This window comes from Pristiophorus japonicus, chromosome 13 (assembly GCF_044704955.1).
Source record: "Pristiophorus japonicus isolate sPriJap1 chromosome 13, sPriJap1.hap1, whole genome shotgun sequence".
In the NCBI taxonomy this organism is placed as follows: Eukaryota; Metazoa; Chordata; class Chondrichthyes; family Pristiophoridae; genus Pristiophorus; species Pristiophorus japonicus.
The window spans coordinates 15,745,497-15,765,187 of NC_091989.1; the positions used below are offsets into that span (position 1 = coordinate 15,745,497).

The 19,691-nt window shown below is 44.3% G+C and overlaps 1 long non-coding RNA gene across 9 annotated transcripts in view; it reads right to left on the reverse strand.

The window, feature by feature from the left end:
- Positions 1 to 19,691, reverse strand: part of LOC139278425 (uncharacterized) — a 339,699-nt gene that overhangs the window by 115,054 nt on the left and 204,954 nt on the right. The gene's annotated exons all lie outside the window — the stretch shown is intronic.

Here is a 19,691-nt window from a genome sequence, read left to right on the forward strand (position 1 = left end):
AAATAGGAACAGGAGTAGGCCAGACAGCCCCTCGAGCCTGCTCCGCCATTCAATAAGAAACTCTTGCTATCTGTTTTTGTGTGCGTCCCGTTTCAGGCAGAGGGCAGTTTCAGCCCCTTAAACTCGTTTCATCAATACTTTTTTTTTGAAAAAGCAGCTTCAGGGAATGTTTTAAGGCTAAACTACTTCACAAAATTCACAGTAATTTAGAGAGAAGAACAAAAGCAAAGCTTGTAAGTAATGACGCCTGGCTCCACAGGGCCATTGCTCGATCAGCACAACATCCATTGGTGAAGCAGGAATCCACTTTTGAGTTTTCAGTGAATAACAACGAACCAAGCATCAAAACTCAAGCCATGATTGCAAGCTCTTGCATTGCCATATTCAACCCAGCTCACGGTTTGAACTCGGCAACCTGAACGGACAGACCTCCTTTCATGTTCGCAAAGTGGCAAAATCCAAGAAGATTTCCAATGAGCACATGTACCAGACTCCCCAACATGGTTTCCAAGGGAGTCTACAGACCTGCAGGCCTTGCGACCCTGTCACCTGCCCCAAATATACCAAGTTAATCGCTATCCTGATCTCACTTTCAAATCCCTTGGCTGCGCCCCACCACAACTCACTGATGTACTTCAGTCCTGCACTCCTACCTAACCCTTTGAACACTGGGTTCAGCATCGAGGCACTGACCACAGTCAACCAGCTCCACTGGGCGGGCCACATTGTCCGCATGCCTGACACAAGACTCCCAAAGCATGCGCTCTACTCGGACCTCCTACATGGCAGGCGATCCCGAGGTGGGCAGAGGAACCGTTTCAAGGACACCCTCAAAGCCTCCTTGATAAAATGCAACTTCCCCACCGACACCTGGGAATCCCTGGCGCAAAACCGCGCAAAGTGGAGGAAGAGCGTCCGGGAGGGCGCTGAGCACCTCGAGTCTCGTCGCCGAGAGCATGCAGAAAGCAAGCGCAGGCAGCGGAAGGAGCGTGCGGCAAACCAGACTCGCCAGCCACCCTTTCCTTCAACCACTGTCTGTCCCACCCGTGACAGAGACTGTAATTCCCGTATTGGACTGTTCAGTCACCTGAGAACTCACTTTTAGAGTGGAAGCAAGTCTTCCTCGATTTTGAGGGGCTGCCTATGAGGATGACTCATTTCTTGCTCCATCAGCAGCCACTCTGTTACTGCACCCCTGGAATTGCCTCCACATTTCTCCAGCTTTCGAAAAGTTTCCTTCAAATCGCTGCACTTTCAGGATTTCCCCCCGCCCCCCCCATCCCAAAAACTTTCCTATGGAGCCCAGCAAAAATGCAATTTTTTTTAAAAATGGCAAATTTAACCAAGATTGTTGGTTTGTTCCCCATCCCTTATAAGATGAAATACCTTACAACCAAACTTCTACTGGAAGCAGGAACCTTCTTTTTTGGGGGACAATTGGAGCTTTCAAGACATAGATCGGCAAGATGTTTGTTGGGTAAGGATATCAAGGGATAAGGAGCAAAGATGGGTAATGGAGTCGAGGTACCAATCTGCCATGTTCTACTTGAGCAGTGGAGCAGGCTTCAGGAGCTGAACGGCTTACTCTTGTTCCTAACGTCCGAGCTTAAGTCTATGCTGAAGTAAAACTAAACTTACTTGAGTTGGAGTAATAGTCAGCCATAGGATTCAACCTGTACTGCACGAGCAAGTACAGGAGGGGAGTAACATTCTAATTTGTTTGTTAATTCTCTTTGATTGGGCTTGTTTTTGCTGACTTTAGTCACACTCTTATTTGGCCATTGGAAGTTGATATCATAAAAGGCTAAAAGGAGAGTAATTGTTATTTCTTTAGTACATTTACTCATCCATTAAGTCTCCTGGAAAACCGGAGCAGTAACATGTAATGTATTTGTTTCATGGGTTCTTTGCTTAACAATTCATAGCAACGCATTGCTATTAAGAACTGGTTGGTTTATTAACGATCACACTACACATTACCGGTTCATCCACTCTGCTCACAACTGCATACCTCATCGTGGGAGACCTAGACCCAACTGGCTGGGGTTTTATTGAGTCTTGTGAACATCACGTGACTGGCTAAGCCACTCACAATGCAACAGCTGTACAAACCTGTGAGCACACTCACCAGGTGCATACATTACAGATCACAAAACCCCAGGCAGAGGTGCTTACATAAACAGAACTCCTGATTGTCTAATCTACTCTTGTGGAGGGTTGGAGACCTGTCCCAAACTTTTAGGTGGCCAAAAGTCCAACATGCAGAGAGGACAATGTTTAGTTGGAGGGAATAACTAATAATTGGCGCTCGGTGCAGGTCCTGGGGGTTTACACAATGTAGGGGTTGGAAACTACATGCAAAACTACAACTATCGAGTACATGCTCAGCACACGGCGTTGGCGTCACTCGTCAAGCTAATCTACACTCCTACTGTGTGTGTGTGTGTGTGTGTGTGTGTGTGTGTGTGTGTGTGTGTGTGTGTGTGGGGAAGATGCAAAGTGAAGAACTATCAATCTCAACTGCTTGATCTATGGACTATCCTGCTAATTAAAAAAAAAAGTACTGTCACCTCACTAAAGTTCAAGACATGTGGAGTTTTTGAATTGGGGAGCAGCAGAAAGGCGGTTCAGAATCTACTAGAGCAGCTGCTAGTCTGACTTGTGCTACACAAGGTACAGTATATCTGCTGCAATGAAAAGTCCTGCCATGTGTTTTTATGAGTCTGTGCTCAAGGCAACACCAGGTTATGCACATCACGCACTGCTAGGCTCAGAGTCAAGCCCATCTACTGGCCCCGATCTCAGAACGGCATCACTTTCTGCACCCGTGCGATTATTTCAATATTCCCACACCCACCATCCCTGCGGCCTCTCCAAAGTGAAATTGCCGTTTTATCGGCACCATATTGAGGAGAATTCGGCAGCGTGTGGCCTATGCCGCGAGAAACTGGATAAAGACTGCCCAGATTCATTTAACGTATTGTCCTCAGATAGACAGCAGCTTCACCCCATCGGTGTGGATTGGAACCGAACCCAAATCCCAGAAGTAAAACAGCATGCTAGCCCACACCACCCTGTCCCTCCCTGGTCACTTCAAACCTTCAAAATATCAGGACTGAAATAAATCGGTGATGTTATGATATCATGTCACAACAATGCACATCTTGCATTTCAGAATGTAAAAACTTAATAGGAAAAGGAGTCGGCCATCCGGCCTCTCGAGCTTGCTCCGCCATTTCATACAATCATGGCTGCTCCAATCATGGACTCGGGTCCACTTCCCTGCCCGCTCCCCATAACCTCTTATCCCATTGGTTAAGAAACTGTCTATTTCGGTCTTAAATATATTCAATGACGCAGCTTCCACAGCTCTCGGAGGCAGCAAATTCCACAACCATCTGAGAAAACAAATTCCTCCTCATCTCAGTTTTAAATGGGCGTCCCCTTATTCCCTCTAGTTCTAGTCTCCCCTATGTGGAAACATCCTCTCTACATCCACCTTGTCAAGCCCCCTCATAATCTTATACATTTCGATAAGATCACCTTTCATTCTTCTGAATTCCAATGAGAAGAGGCCCAACCTACTACTCAACCTTTCCTCATAAGTCAATTCCCTCATCCCAGGAATCAACCTATTGAACCTTCTCTGAACTGCCTCCAAACTAAGTATATCCTTTCTTAAATATGGAAACCAAAACTGCACACAGTATTCCAGGTGTGGCCTCACCAAAACCCTGTATAACTGTAGCAAGACTTCCCTGCTTTTATACTCCACCCCCTTTGCAATAAAGGCCAAGATTCCTTAAAAGGCAATGCTCCTTGAAATACATGTGAAATAAACTGGGGCAAAATGTGATTGTTATGTATGCAAACCTCACCAATGGTAAGACTTGCCACCAGGGGGCACACCTGTGGGAGTCCCAAGGGTCACCTGTGCACCCTGGGCAAGCAGGTATAAAAAGGAAATCCACCATGCTGCTTCCTCACTTTGGAGTTACATTAAAGAGACCAAGGTCACAATGGTTTGAGCTTACAAGATAGTCTTGTGCAGTTATTCTGAACACAATAGTAATGGTTCCATTTGGGTTCACAAGTTAGTGATTTACAATGAATGGCTTATCCGGAGCCCCCGTCACCCACCCACTGCAGGTGACCACTTCATGGTTTTCACTTTTCTCGCACACCACTGAAACCACAAATCGCTGTATTATTAATCGGAAACCACACTGCTGTGCTGCTTACCCCATCTACATCGTCAGTTGCGTCAAATGACATTTATCTGCTAATTGAAAAAAAAATGACATTAACAAGTACGCGAAAAGATCAATTGCCAATAGCCATATTTCAATAAATATAGCATGAGCGGGGGCTGGCTGTGAGTCACACACCGGTAATGCAACCAAGGGGTTATGAAATCAGAAGCCACGAGACTGGTGCTCGAGTGGCTAATGAACACAAGCAGAAATTAACAGAGAGAGTTACAGTTGTCAATTTACTGCCAGCTTAACAGCCCAGGTGCAGTGTGGTTTTATCAATGACATCTTGCCCAATGCATCAATGCTGCATTGCAGAGTCAAGCCACTAAAAAAGACTTGGATTTATGTGAATGTTTATCTGAGAGCCCCCCTAACATCATCATCATAGGCAGTCCCTCGGAATTGAGGAAGACTGGCATCCACTCTTTTTAAAAAAAAAAAATGAGTCCTTAGGTGGCTGAACAGTCCAATACAAGAACTACAGTCTCTGTCACAGGTGGGTGGGACTGGTTTGCCGCACGCTCTTTCCGCTGCCTGCGCTTGATTTCTGCATGCTCTCGGCGATGAGACTCGAGGTGCTCAGCGCCCTCCAAGATGCACTTCCTCCACTTACCTACCCACTGCAGGTGACCATATAACAGTTTTCATTTTCCTTGCACAGCATTGAAAGCACAAATCGCTGGATCATCAAACAGGATACATTAAACCAACATTAAACAGAGGCCATCTGTTCTCTCAGACAGATGTAAAAGATCCTATGGTACTACTTTCAAGACGAGCAGGGGAGTTATCGCCGGTATCCTGGCCAATATTTGTCCCTCAACAAACATATTAAACACAGATCTGGTCATTATCACATGGCTGTTTGTGGGAGCTTGCTGTGTGCAAATTGGCTGCCGCGTTTCTCACTTTACAACAGTGACTACACTCCAAAAGTACTTCATTGGCTGTAAAGCGCTTTGAGACGTCCAGTCATGAAAGGCGCTATATAAATGCCAGTCGTTCTTTCTTTCTACGCAAGGGATAGTGCACTGTGCGTTGGCAAGTGATTGAAGATCACAAGGAGGGCTCACACTATTTTTGGACTTCAGGCCAACTGTGCTATCTTTGCAATATGTGCACAGCCAATTTCAAAGAGGTCCCAGGTAGCTTTGCTCCTTCATGAGAAAAATAAGTTTGCTGGCATCAGGCCACAAGTAAGTGCACACACACAGAACCCAGCATACCCAGAGCACAACTCGGCACAATCGAGTACACAGTATTCTCGAGTCAGGTACCAGTACCTGCACCATCACGCATATCGATTTACTTTTGAGAGTTCAGTGAAGAATTATACAAAAGGTCAATTGAGTTGGAGGAAGGATGGCATCAAGGTGAACAACGCGATTACAGCATTCAGGCAAATACCTTTACGACACTGCATACTGAAGGAGGTTTATTTTGGCAACTGTTACCCAGTTGTTATGGTAACAGTACGCACTCTTGCAACAGAATACGAGACGCACAACTTCCTTGTTATTGACAGCGGCTTCTTCCGTGATAAAAATCTGGGTGACGGCACACAGCACCAACACCACCTCAGAGGTGGCACGTATTGCTAGTTACCGCTGACATAAGGGATCGAAAATTAATAACCCATCTCATTCCCACCGCAATGAGAAGTTTATTGGTGTATTTTAATTTTTTTAAAGTCCTGCAGTTCAGGTGACTGTTCTAATCTGCTCACACCCCACATTCAACATAATCACCTGAGCCCCGGAATTGAATTAACCTAGGTATCCAATGTTCTGTAACCAGACATTATGAACCCTTCAATTATTTTACAACACTGTAATCACTCATTTTATACATAAATCATTGAGTTTATAGACACATTGCAAGTTACTCCCAGTTATTCATTACACTACACATTAAGGCTGTAAAAAAAAAAGTTGCCGCTCGTGCCAGCTCTTCTCGCAACCCATCCAACCAGCCACTGATTGAATTGTGTTATTCACTGCACAACAGAGCCCCGCTACAGGAGCGAAGCCTGCAGCTATTAAGCTTCTGCTGTCCGTAGCATAGCAGTATTTTTCCAATAATTCTCAAAAACAGCATCAGCAAATGCGGAATGAACGATACTGCAGTAAAACACAGATGAGAACACTTTGGAGCAAAGTACAAAGGATATTCTATCTGCACTCAACCTGGTTGGAGAATGAGAAACTTCCCCAGACTGCGTTTTTTTTTTTAAAAACAGCAAACGCCTGCACTGTTGATTTTGCAAGGCTAAATGATCGCCGGTAAACAAACAGAGATGGCAGGTGATGCCCGAAGTCTCGCAGGGTTCCCAAATACATAAAATCACAGATTGTCTGCACATCTGCGCAGATACCTGTAAGTAAGTTAAAATCGCTTACCCGAGTGCGAGTTGCTTAATCATTTCCTTTTTAAATAAAAGAAAATGTCATTTTCATAAAATAATTGAATAGAAGCTGGCAATCTTGCTTAAATTTGCCGAACTGGAGAAGTCCAGCTATTTTGTCAGTGGAATGACTACTTGTGAGTGAAGTGTTGCTGAGGCCTACGGCTAAATAGGCTTCTGCCTCCACACAGTGGGTGGCTGTTGGATTTGCATATGAATTGCCTTCCCCACCCACTCGGATTAAAGCGTGCATTCCGACCTTTTCTTCGTAGTGAAAGTTGAATTACAGTAACACATCACAGTCAGACATCAATGCAAGCAATTGGAACTTGAATAATATAGATGCACCTTTCCCCTCTGTAATGGGTCATAATCTGCAAATTTGGTTACTGTTGTTTCGTGAGATTATGGTATTGTTTCTGCCGCTCTCTTTTACTGTCGAGGCTGGGGTATATGCAGGACAAATTTGCGTCATGCATTCTCAACCTCTGGCAGAACAAAATACATCTACTGAACAACAGTACAGACCAAGGTTGCAAATTGTTCTCTCCACAGATGCTGCCCGACCTGCTGAGCATTTCCTGTTTTTATTTCGGATTCCAGCATCCGCAGTATTTTGCTTTTGTAGTACAGACCAGGTTCCAGGTTTTGCATTTCCATTCGAGATAGAAAGGAAAGACTTGCATTTATATAGCGCCTTTCATGACCACCGGACGTTTCAAAGCGCTTTACAGCCAATGAAGTACTTTGAGTGTGGTCACTGTTGTAATGTAGGAAACACGGCAGCCAATTTGCGCACAGCAAGCGCCCACAAACAGCAATGTGATAATGACCAGATAATGTGGCGTGTGTGTGTTATGTTGATTGAGGGACAAATGTTGGCCAGGATACTGGGGAGAACGCCCCTGATCATCTTCGAAATAGTGCCATGGGATCTTTTACATCCACTTGAGGGGACAGACGGGGCCTCCGTTTAACGTCTCATCTGAAAGACGGCACTCCCTCAGCACTGCACTGGAATGTCAGCTTAGATTTTATTTTGTGCTCGAGTTCCTGGAGTGGGATTTGAACCCACAACCTTCTGGCTCAGAGGCGAGAGTGCTACCCACTGAGCCACAGTTGAGGTACTATTGGCTGGGGATTTTGTTCAATTTTACATATCCTCAGTTCCCTGTACTGTGGTCGAACAATGTTCTAGTGTAACCTGTTTCCATTTCCTCCCACCATCCATCCTGTAGTCTCGGTGAAATTGCTTATCGGTGCCATATTTGGGCATTGATGTACTGCGGGCGCAATCTCATTTTAAATCGAAGCCATGCAGCCAAGTGAATCTTTCAGTAGTCTGTGGACTTCAATTTGTTCCTTAAAGGTGAAATGCTTTGTTCAACATGCCACATTGTCTTCTCCCCATCGCCCTCCCCCACCCAGTCTGTGCTTAATTGCACCTAGCTTCCTTGTATATTTTCATTATTTTACTAGCATGAGCAACTGTGCTAATCCGTCTTTCGGATGAGATGTTAAACCGAGTCTGTCCTCAAATGTATGTAAAAGATCCCAAGACACTATTCAAATCATAGTGGGGGAGTTCTCCCCAGTGTCCTGGCCAATATTTAAACTTCAACCAACATCATTTATATATGAAAAAAAAAACAGATTATCCGGTCATCATCACACTGCTGTTTGTGGGTGTTATGTATGTAAACATTTCTAATGTGTAAGACTTGCCACCAGGGGGCACACCTGTGGGAGACCCAAGGGTCATCTGCACACCCCGGGCAAGCTGGTATAAAAGACAGTCTACCACGCTGCTTCCTCACTCTGGAGTTGCATTAAAGAGACAAAGGTCACAACAGTTTGAGCTTACAATATAGAGTCTTGTGGAGTTATTCTGAACATAAAAGTGGGGAGCTTGCTGTGTGTAAATTGGCTGCTGCATTTCCTACATTACAACAGTGTCTAAACTCCAAAAGTACTTCATTGGTTGTAAAGAGCTTTGAGACATCCAGTGGTCATGAAAGGTGCTTTATAAATGCAAGTCTTTCTTTACTCTTCACCTTGAGGAACACACAAATTGTCAAATAATCTTGCCATATTGTCGTGCCCTAAATGATACACTTACGACTTAACTATGAATTATCGAGTGGTTCACTGATTGCCGTGTGACTCATCAGTACCCTTATGCATTTCCATCAGGTGAAAATGCCAAACAACTTTAATGCATTTAAATCGAGAAAAACATCTGGAAGTACTTGAAAGGAGTGAAGAAAATGGTCAATAAGCATCAGCGTGCATTGGTGCAAGGTTGCTTCTCCATTCCCTTCCTACTTCTGATCTTTCAACACAAAGGTTATCTTTTGTCAAGTCCAATGGCAGACAAAGAATAGGCTGAGAGCAAAGGATGGGAATCGTTCATGGTTTGAGAGCTGATGAGTGAAATTTGTACTAAATACAATAACCAACGGCTTCACGTCACAGGACTCAGAAGCAAGGAAACTGACAATTTCCGACAATGTGAGGTGTAAAGTTCTGACCTCAGACAATCAGTTAAATCAGAGAAAAATAATCAGACAATTTCAGGTATTTGACAACCTTCACTCTGGGGTTATTTATCGGGCACCAAGGGGAAAAGAATTGCCCACCCACCTTTGTCCCCAATTTAGTTGCCTAAAATCTCGTCCTTTTTCTCTCCAATTACTGCCTGCATTTTCTGTAAATCGCAACACATTCTGCTGCTTGACTCAGGTTGCCCAACCCCTTCCCTCAGGAAAGTGAAAGCAAGACACTGAAATGCACAAGAAATGAAACTCAAAAATATCATATCCGTTCAGGTAAGTTTTTAAAAAAAATAATGGATGAGCCAACAAAAAAGGTGGCCTGATCGAGTATCTTAGAACCAGAACCGTCACACATTTGTAATTAAACGTGCTCATTTTGGCTTGTAAAGGTCACTCATTTTGATACACATCTCAAAAAACCACAGCTCCGTGTATTTAAATGGATTTGTGCTCGGTTTCTACCTTCCTAAATCATAACTCGGAGGGTTGTACTAGATAGATCCCTGGGATGAGAGGGTTGTCCTATGAGGAGAGATTGAGTCGCTTGGGCCTATACGCTCGAGTTATGAATGAGAGGTGATCTCATTGAAACATTCAAGATTCTCAGGGGAATTGCCAGGGTAGATGCTGAGCAGTTGTTTCCCCTGGCTGGAGAGTCTAGAACTAAGGGCCATCGTCTCAGGATAAGGGGTCGGCCATTTAAGACGGAGAGGAGAAGCAATTTTTTCTTTCAGAGGATTGGGAATATTTGGAATTCCCTACCCCAAAGGACTATGGATGCTGAATCGTTGAATATATTCAAGGCTGAGAGAGAGATAGATTTTTGGACTCTTGGGGATTCAAGGGATATGGGGATTGGGCAGGGAAATGGAGTGGAGGGAAAAGATCAGTCTTAATATTATGGCCTACTCTTGTCCCAATTCTTATGTTCTTATAAATCTGACTGGCTTGTTGGGAGTCTAATGGCCAACTAATGACTATCCCATTTGAAGAAGCAGTCAAGATTAAACGGAAAAGGATGTAGCTTAGTAAGTGGGGTGTCTGAGGGTTAAAGTGGCTCAGAGGAAGCATTTAGGGTGATGTAAATCAGAATCAAATTATCTTGGAAGAGACCACCCACTACCAGGGTTTATACCACTTGACTCCAGTAGACTGCATGATTTTGGCTGGTTAACTCCAACAGTACCCCAGTGCATACTTTGGGGTCCCTAAGCTTAGACTGTGCTAAATGGTGTATATGCTGGCATGGGTTCCTACAGGGAGTGTATGTGCACTGCTAATCAGGCAAACAAACTCTAGATTTACAAGCAATTTGGTTTGAAGATTCCAACACAATGATAGGATTTCACACATGTCAGACACGACACTGATCTAAAGTAAATAAATCTCACGTTTCATGCTTCATGTTGACAGCTCGGTGAAATATTTTAAAAATCATTAACACTAGGAGTTTCATCAAGTCACAAAGTTCATGATGCGATAAACACAGTGACAATATTAACGTAGCATTCAAGATACTGTTGGTTTACTGTATGCGGCTTTTAGCTGCCTAGCCAGACATCTTAAGATGCGAGAGTGCCCTGCTGACACTCCTGTGCTGTGCTGAGGGAGTGCTGCACTGTCGAGGTGCAGTCTTTCAGATGAGACGTTAGAGTCTGCTATCTCGACACTATTTCGAAGAACAGGGGCGTTACCCCCGGTGCCTTGGCCAATATATATCCCTCAATCAAAGTAACAAAACAGATGATCTGGTCATTATCACATTGCTGTTTATGGGAGCTTGCTGTGCGCAATTTGGCTGTCGTGTTTCCCACATTACAACAGTGACTACACTCCAAAAGTACTTCATTGGCTGTAAAGGGCAGAAACGTCCAGTGGTCGTGAAAGGCGCTATATAAATCCAAGGCTCTGTTTTTATAGATAAAATTCCAGAATAATGACGACAAACCTTAATCTGGCATGTAAAATAAATGCTTTAGTGGCTTGAACAACATCCCAAAAATTCAGGCCATTACTGGTTCATGTCGGTGAGCAAATGGCTTCTGTATTTGTAATTACTTGTGGAAGACCATTTCCTTTCCGCTACAAAATTCCAAAGGGCCAATCATCCAAGTCGCACAGCCTGACGAATAATGTACCTCCCCATGCTCCACTGCAGTCTAAGTGGATGGGATGGTTGCCAAGGCAGTGTCGAGGTAACACAGAATACAATGCAGCCTCCAGCACGCTGCAACAGTGCTAGAACAGGCTGCTCTTGGTTTGCGTCAGGAATTTAAGCCTTTTCGAAACTCCCGAGTGCAGAGAATCCCACCCCCGCTCTAGAATAAAAGCACAGCATCAGGAATCAGAGCATATTTCAGAAGATGAACAGCTCTGTCTAAAAGGACTGAAGGTAGATCACACCCAGCTTGAGGAACATGTACAGCTAAAGTATTATGCACTGATAAAGGCGATTTCCAAATAAATAACTGGATTGCCATTTGATAAACTTGAAGTGATAAGACTTGCATTTATATAGCACCTTTCATGACCACCATGCACAAGTGAGTTCACAAGTGATTGCAGGGTTTGGATTCTGCTGTTATTCACATCCTTCTAAACTGTTTGTTTCTGCTGATGTTAATAACCCTTCAATTAGGCTGGAGTTTAATATTTAAAATATAACATCTTGAAGCACTTTACAGCTAATGAAATACTTTTTGAAGTGTAGTCACTGTTGTAATGTAGGAAACATGGCTCCCACAAACAGCAATGTGATAATGATCAGATAATTGTTTTTCTGTTATGTTGATTGAGGGATAAATATTGGCCAGGACACCAGGGAGAACTCCTCTTCGAAATAGTGCCATGGGATCTTTTACGACCACCTGAGGGGGCCTTGGTTTAACGTCCCATCCGAAAGACAGCACCTCCCTCAACAGTGCACTGGAGTGTCAGCCGAGATTTATGTTCAAGTCCCTGGAGTGAGGCTTGAACCGACAACCTTCTGACTCAGAGGCGAGAGTGCTGCCCACTGAGCCACGGCTGATGGTGACAATGATGTTGTCATTGCAATGAGCAGCACAGAACATGCTGTCAGCTGATGCCCACAGAATGTTCCACAACAAAGCTCAATATTGTACAGCACTAATCACCAAGCCATGTATCAAGTACCAGTCAATTGCCGCAGTCTCGGTTGGCGTACCAATGAGCCACAATGTCCTCTTAAGTCTGCACAAAACATTGAAATAAAGTAATCAGAGACAAAGCAATAGAACGAGTCAGGCAGGCATGGAAAGAGAAAACTCCATTCAGCTCATCAAGCACTTTCCACAGACTACGCACTGTGTATTATGGATTAACTTAGTCTCCCGAGGAAAGATTCTTCCTATTGAACAAAGACATCAATACATTAATCAAAATTGCAGATCTACTATCCATCTCCACATTCCCACCTTGGTTCAATACAACCTTGGTTGCTTGCTTTTACAGATGGCTTATCCAATTTAACCTAATAATTATACATTATTTTTTTAAAAACTGGTCCCAAAGGTTCAGGAACTATTGTGTTCTGCGAAGCATTTGGCCACCAGTATTCTTGCTTAATAACACTGGGGAAGACAAAATGGAAACGAGCCTCGCAATTAAATGTTTCTGCAGATGAGAAACAACCTATTGAGTGTAATATCTCCAACTTTGCAGATGACACTAAGCTGGGTGGTGGTGTGAGCTGTGAGGAGGATGCCAAGAGGCTGCAGGGTGACTTGGACAGGTTAGGTGAAGGGGCAAATGCATGGTAGATGCAGTATAATGCGGATAAATGTGAGGTTATCCACTTTAGTGGCAAAAACAAAGGCAGAATATTATCTGAATGGCAGATTAGGACAAGGGGAGGTGCAACGAGATCTGGGTGTCATGGTACATCAGTCATTGAAAGTTGGCATGCAGGTACAGCAGGCGGTGAAGGCGGCAAATGGCATGTTGGCCTTCATAGCGAGGGGATTAGAGTATAGGAGCAGGGAGGTCTCACTGCAGTTGTACAGGGCCTTGGTGAGGCCTCACCTGGAATAGTGTGCTCAGTTTTGGTCTCTTAATCTGAGGAAGGACGTTCTTGCTATTGTGGGAGTGCAGCGAAGGTTCACCAGACTGATTCCGGGATGGCAGGACTGACATATGAGGAGAGACTGGATCGACTGGGCCTGTATTCACTGGAGTTTAGAGGATGAGAGGTGATCTCATAGAAACATAGAAAATGCTGACGGGACTGGACAGGTTAGATGCTGAAAGAATGTCCCCGATGTTAGGGAAGTACAGAACCAGGGGTTACTGTCTAAAGATAAAGGGTAAGCCATTTAGGACCGAGATGAGGAGAAACTTCTTCACTCAGAGTTGCCAACCTGTGGAATTCCCTGTCGCAGAGAGTTGTTGAGGCCAGTTCATTGGATATATTCAATACCCATTAACAGATATCGCCACATTATTTCATACGCTGAAGGGAAGTTTACAACATTTCTCCTGAATTTCCAAAAACCAACAGAAACTCCAGAACATCTCTCTAGCCCCTCATCGCCACTGTTGAACGCTGGCTGACTTTGTGACAGGGGCAACAATTTTATAAATACCAATCCCTCGGTTGATTCTGGAAATGAGGGGGTTAAACATAGAAACATAGAAAATAGGTGCAGGAGTAGGCCATTCAGCCCTTCGAGCCTGCACCACCATTCAATAAGATCATGGCTGATCATTCCTTCAGTACTCCTTTCCTGCTTTCTCTCCATAGCTCTTGATCCCTTTAGCCTTAAGGGCCATATCTAACTCCCTCTTGAATATATCCAATGAACTGGCATCAACAACTCTCTGCGACAGGGAATTCCACAGGTTCACCACTCTCTGGGTGAAGAAGTTTCTCCTCATCTCAGTCCTAAATGGCCTACCCCTTATCCTAAGACAGTGTCCCCTGGTTCTGGACTTCCCCAACATCGGGAACATTCTTCCTGCATCTAACCTGTCCAGTCCTGTTGACTTATGAGGAATGGTTGAGTACTTTGGGCCTCTACTCATTGGAATTCAGAAGAATGAGAGGTGATCTTATCAAATAATGTATAAGATTATGAGGGGGTTTGATAAGGTGGGCACAGAGAGGATGTTTCCACTGATAGGGGAAGACTAGAACTAGGGGGCATAATCTTAGAATAAGGGGCCACCCATTTAAAACTGAGACGAGGAGAAATTTCTTCTGCGGGTTGGAAATCTGTGGAATTCGCTGCCTCAGAGAGCTGTGAAGCTGGGACGGTGAATAAATTTAAGACAGATAGACAGTTTCGTAACCGATAAGGGAATAAGGGGTTATGGGGAGCAGGCAGGGAAGTGGAGCTGAGTCCATGATCAGATCAACCATGACCGTATTAAATGGCGGAGCATTCTCTAGAGGCCGTATGACCTACTCCTGCTCCTATTTCTTATGTTTTATGTTCTATTCTTAAAGCAAAGCTACGCAACTCTTTTAAAAAAAAATAAAGGTAGTAATTAACACACAGCGAACTGTTTTAACTTGTAGACAGACAATACAACATATTCATTGTTGTGCAGTGAAGAGAAAATTCCTTCCAATCTGAAGTACAGCTCAGTAATTTGGTACATGTGTCACTCCAAATCTTAGTTCAGAAATCTTAAAAAAGAGATGATACGACTAATGTGCAAGCACTGGTCGTCTCTGTCTGGGGTACGTTATGCAGCTCTGGTCATGTAATCACACGACAGGTATTACTGCCCTCGAGAGTTTAGAAAGGTAACTAACTGGATGATTCCAAAGTATCAGAAATGCAAGTTATGAGGAAAGGGTCTTCACTTCAAAAGATGAAAGACTTCGAGGTGACCTTATTGATTGTACAGGGGATGAACAAGGCAAATGGCTTATTGTGGCAAAGCACTCAAAACTGAAAACCACCAACTACATTTATGAAGTGCCGATATGAGCAACCTTCTCAGATAATTATTTTCCACGGTAACTATTCACAAGTTTACTTGCAGCATTGCTCAGGGAGTCGGGGATAAATGGGTTTTATATTATGGGCCCGCTAAAGCTGGACAGCAACCATCCCCCTCTATCCATACAGTGCCGTAAATGCTCATCTCCATTCAAAGATGATCAATCTCTCTCCTCTGTCGAGCGACTGAGCGACTCTTTCTACCTCCCATGGTCAAGTGGGTTCTCAGAAACATGAAACAGGTCGATCTCTCGATCTTCTCTCCCTGTTTCGTGGGTCACATCCTTCCCAATTTTGGGCCCAAATTTCCCCAGGAATTGCTCCGTTTTTTTGGGGAGCAAATTGATTTTTCTGGAGTATCTTTTAAGTTGCAATTCTGGCCATTTAATTTGTGCCAGTGTAAGTGAGTTAGTTAGGTTTCCTTTTAAGTTTAGTTTTTTTCCCCCAGCCACTTGCGCCTGTTCTGGCCATTTAAGCGAGTTTGGCCAGCAAATAGTTGCTCCAAACTAACTTAGGCCAGGCTATGTTGCCACTTCTGTCCGCACAGAAAAGCCTTATCAAGAGTTAAGGAATCGGCGCAAGTAACTACATTTAAAGTACCACCAAGCGCCAAACGAAGCACAAAAAGTAATAAGCATTCAATAAAAAAAATAAAGAACTGAAGTAAATAATTAAATTAATAAAGAACTGAAGCAAATCCTACCTTCAACTAAAGTCGTAGCGACTGACCATGCAGGAGTCCCTTCGGCCTGGGATAGGTGTGGGAGAAGGCAGCATCTGAAAGGGGGGTGGGGGGGGAAAGAGAGGAAGGCTCAACGTGGCAGGCTGGGGGGGGGCATGGGTGGTGAACACAGCATCTTAACAGGGGAGGGGAAGAGATCCACAGCAGGCCCCTCCTGGCCAGTGCAGGAGCACATAAATCTAGGCTGACACTCCAGTGCAGTGCTGAGGGAGTGCTGCACTGTCGGAGGTGCCGTCTTTCGTATGAGACGTTAAACTGAGGCACCATCTGCTCTCTCAGGTGGACGTAAAAGATCCCACGGCACTATTTCGAAGAAGAGCAGGGGAGTTATCCCCAGTGTCCTGGCCAATATTTATCCCTCAATCAACATAACAAAAACAGATTATCTGGTCATTATCACATGGCTATTTCTGGGAGCTTGCTGTTTGCAAGTTGGCTGCCGTGTTTCCTACATTACAACAGTGACTACACGCCCAACAACGTACTTCAGTGGCTGTAAAGCACTTTGAGATGCCGGGTAGTTGTGAAAGGTGCTATATAAAAGGCAAGTCTTTCCTTTTTTTCTTGTTTTGTTCTGTTCATGGTGTAGGCCCAACAACACAGGAGACCAATTTCGACAACAACTTGTATTTATATAGCACCTTGACTGTAGTAAAACGTTCCAAGGTGCTTCACAGGAGAGTGATCAAACAAAATGACACCGAGCCACATAGCTTTTACGACAGGTCAAAGAAGTAGATTTTAAGGAGCATCTGAAGGGACGACAGAGAGCTAGAGGCAGAGATAGGGAGGAGGCGAGGCTTTGGAAGGATTTAAAAACAAGGATGAGAATTGTAAAAATCGAGGCGTTGCTAGAGTGGGAGCCAATGTAGATCAGCGAGCACAGGTGGTGAACGGGGCTTGGAGAGTGTTTTGTTAACATTGGTATCATGTATGTAGACCATGTATGCTAACTGTATAGTCACATAAGGTGTGTCATCAGAGAGCACTGCGGTGGGAGACCTGAGGGTCACCTGCATAGGTCTGCAGGGCCAGTATAAAAGGCTGCCCACCATTGTGCTTCACTCTGGAGTTACAATAAATGGGACTAAGGTCACAACAGCTCAAGGACAATATTAGACCTCGTGGAGTCATTCACGTCATGTCCTTAGATGCTCTGATAATGACCCCACGAGGAAATGTGTTGTACTTGAACTGTAGTGACCTTAGTCCTTTATTGATAACTCCAGAGTGAGGATCACACCTGGTGGCCTGCCTTTTATACTAAGCCAGGCACACCTGTACAGGTAACCAGCGAGTCTCCCACTGCTGTGCCCTCTGGTGGCACACTTGTGATAGCACCAATAGTAGCCAGGTAGGATACATTACAATTCATAAGAGTATTAAAGACATAACAATTGGGACTGCCGGGGGGTGGGTGTCTTTGAACATGGATGAGCAGCGACTCAGTTGAGGATTGTGAATTATGAGGGAGTGGTGGGAAAGGTGTACGGGCGGCGGTGATCAGAACCTGCTGGGGCATGTCATGGTAATTGCGATGAAAGCTGTTATAGCCATGTTGATGAATTGTTTTGTACATTTTAGTGATGGGGTTTATTGTGGGCGGATTGAGGAACTGTCATGGTAGGTGGACTGCAGAGAATTCTTTTGACAAGTTTGCTCGAGGAGAAATTTGAAATGGGGGAAAAAGGTTTCCACAAGATAATTAGTGAATAATGAAAATTAAAAAAAAAACACAATTACACGGGACTACAAGACAGACAGACACAATGTGTAAAGAAATAATTGACAGACGCAACATGGTTAACAAACATATAGATGAGAAACTGGAAAGATTAACGATACCTAGACTGCTAGTATGAACATTCGATACTTCACTCCATTTAAACATGAGACAAATCTGCAGTTTTCAGATGAGAAACGTCAGACAAAATAAGCGTATAAAATGAACCATTCAATACTAAGTGAACATAACATCAGATTGCAACAACATGCACAAATGTTATGAGCTGATAAGATTGAGCTTCAGTGATATGCCTCTGGCTGTTTTCGGTTAGATTAATAACCTCTAAGTAGTATTTTGTGTTCTGGAACAAAGAGTTTTTATATTTTAATGTTGTTGCACAGAGGACACCACCGAGTAAGAAGGATGAGATAAAGTAAAGTGCACAGATTAGTTGGCACTCTAACCTCACTGAACTAGGTTAATAGAAGCCACTGTTTGTGTGGCCTATTTAGACAGCAGATAAGATTTCTTCTGAATCTCACCTGTGTCTCACTTCATAAGAACATATGAATTAGGAGCAGGAGTAGGCCATTCGGCCCCTCGAGCCTGCTCCGCCATTCAATAAGATCATGGCTGATATACTTAAATTCCACCTTCCTGCACTATCCCCATATTTCTTAATTCCCTTAGTTCCCAAAAATGCATTGACCTCTGTCCTGAATACTCAACGGCTGAGTATCCTCAGCCCTCCGGGGTAGAGCATTCCAAAGATTCACAACCCTTTGCGTGAAGAAATGTCTCATTGCAGTTGTTTAAAATGATACAGGCCACGGCACTACACTGATCATCTCACATGCAGCAAACGTGGGCCATGTGCACCTCTACATCGCTCCATTAATTATGGTCACTTGGCAGCGCTGTAAAAGCCAAAACAATCAACATGAAGAGCGGACATAATTCTCGCCAACTTCAAGTATGAGACAACACCAGGAGAGCATTCAGCCCAGCTTCAATCGCTGGCTACTCTCTAACATACATCTGGTAAGAGAGGAGAAATCAAACCTCTGGTTGCTCTCTTCAAGGAGAGGCGAACTGAGCAATGTTATTCACCCGTAAAAAAGAAACACTTTTTAAATGAAACAATATCCCGCCTCTTGGCCGAGAGTGTCGGCACTATTTCCACCCCGAGAGCAGTGAAACTTGGGTGGATTCAAATCACAGTGCGAAAGATGGCGGAATTCTCAGCGCGAGAGTTTCGCCCACAGCTACTTTACGCTAGAGTATCTGTGTTTTCACGCGAGTTTAACAGTCCCTTCACCCGAAGCAGTGCCCGCCCACAAAACTGGCCATTCCCCCATTTTGGAAGGGCAAGGTCTGCCAATTGCGCTCAGCCAGCAGGAGGGGGGGGGGGGTGGGGGTTCAATCACATTGCGTCCACATTCCCAGGCACCCGTGGTCACATGAAACCGGCTTTATTTCACCCGATCTTGCCTTAGAGACGGTATAACGAAGGTTCACTAGATTGATCCCTGGGATGAGAGGGTTGTCCGATGAGGAGAGATTAAGTAGATTGGGCCTACACTCTCACTGGAGTTTAGAAAAATGAAAGGCGATCTCATTGAAACATACAAGATTCTGAGGGGGATTGACAGGGTAGATGTGCAGTGGTTGTTTCCCCTGGCTGGAGAGTCTAGAAACATAGAAAAATACAGGTGCAGGAGCAGGCCATTCGAGCCTGCACCACCATTCAATATGATCATGGCTGATCATGCAACTTCAGTACCCCATTCCTGCCTTCTCTCCATACCCCTTGATCCCTTTAGCCATAAGGGCCACATCGAACTCCCTTTTGAATATATCCAACAAACCGGACTCAACAACTTTGTGGTAGAGAATTCCACAGGTTCACAATTCTCTGGGTGAAAAAGTTTCTCCTCATCTCAGTCCTAAATGGCTTACCCCTTATCCTTAAGACTGTGACCCCTGGTTCTGGACTTCCCCAACATCGGGAACATTCTTCCTGCATCTAACCTGTCCAGTCC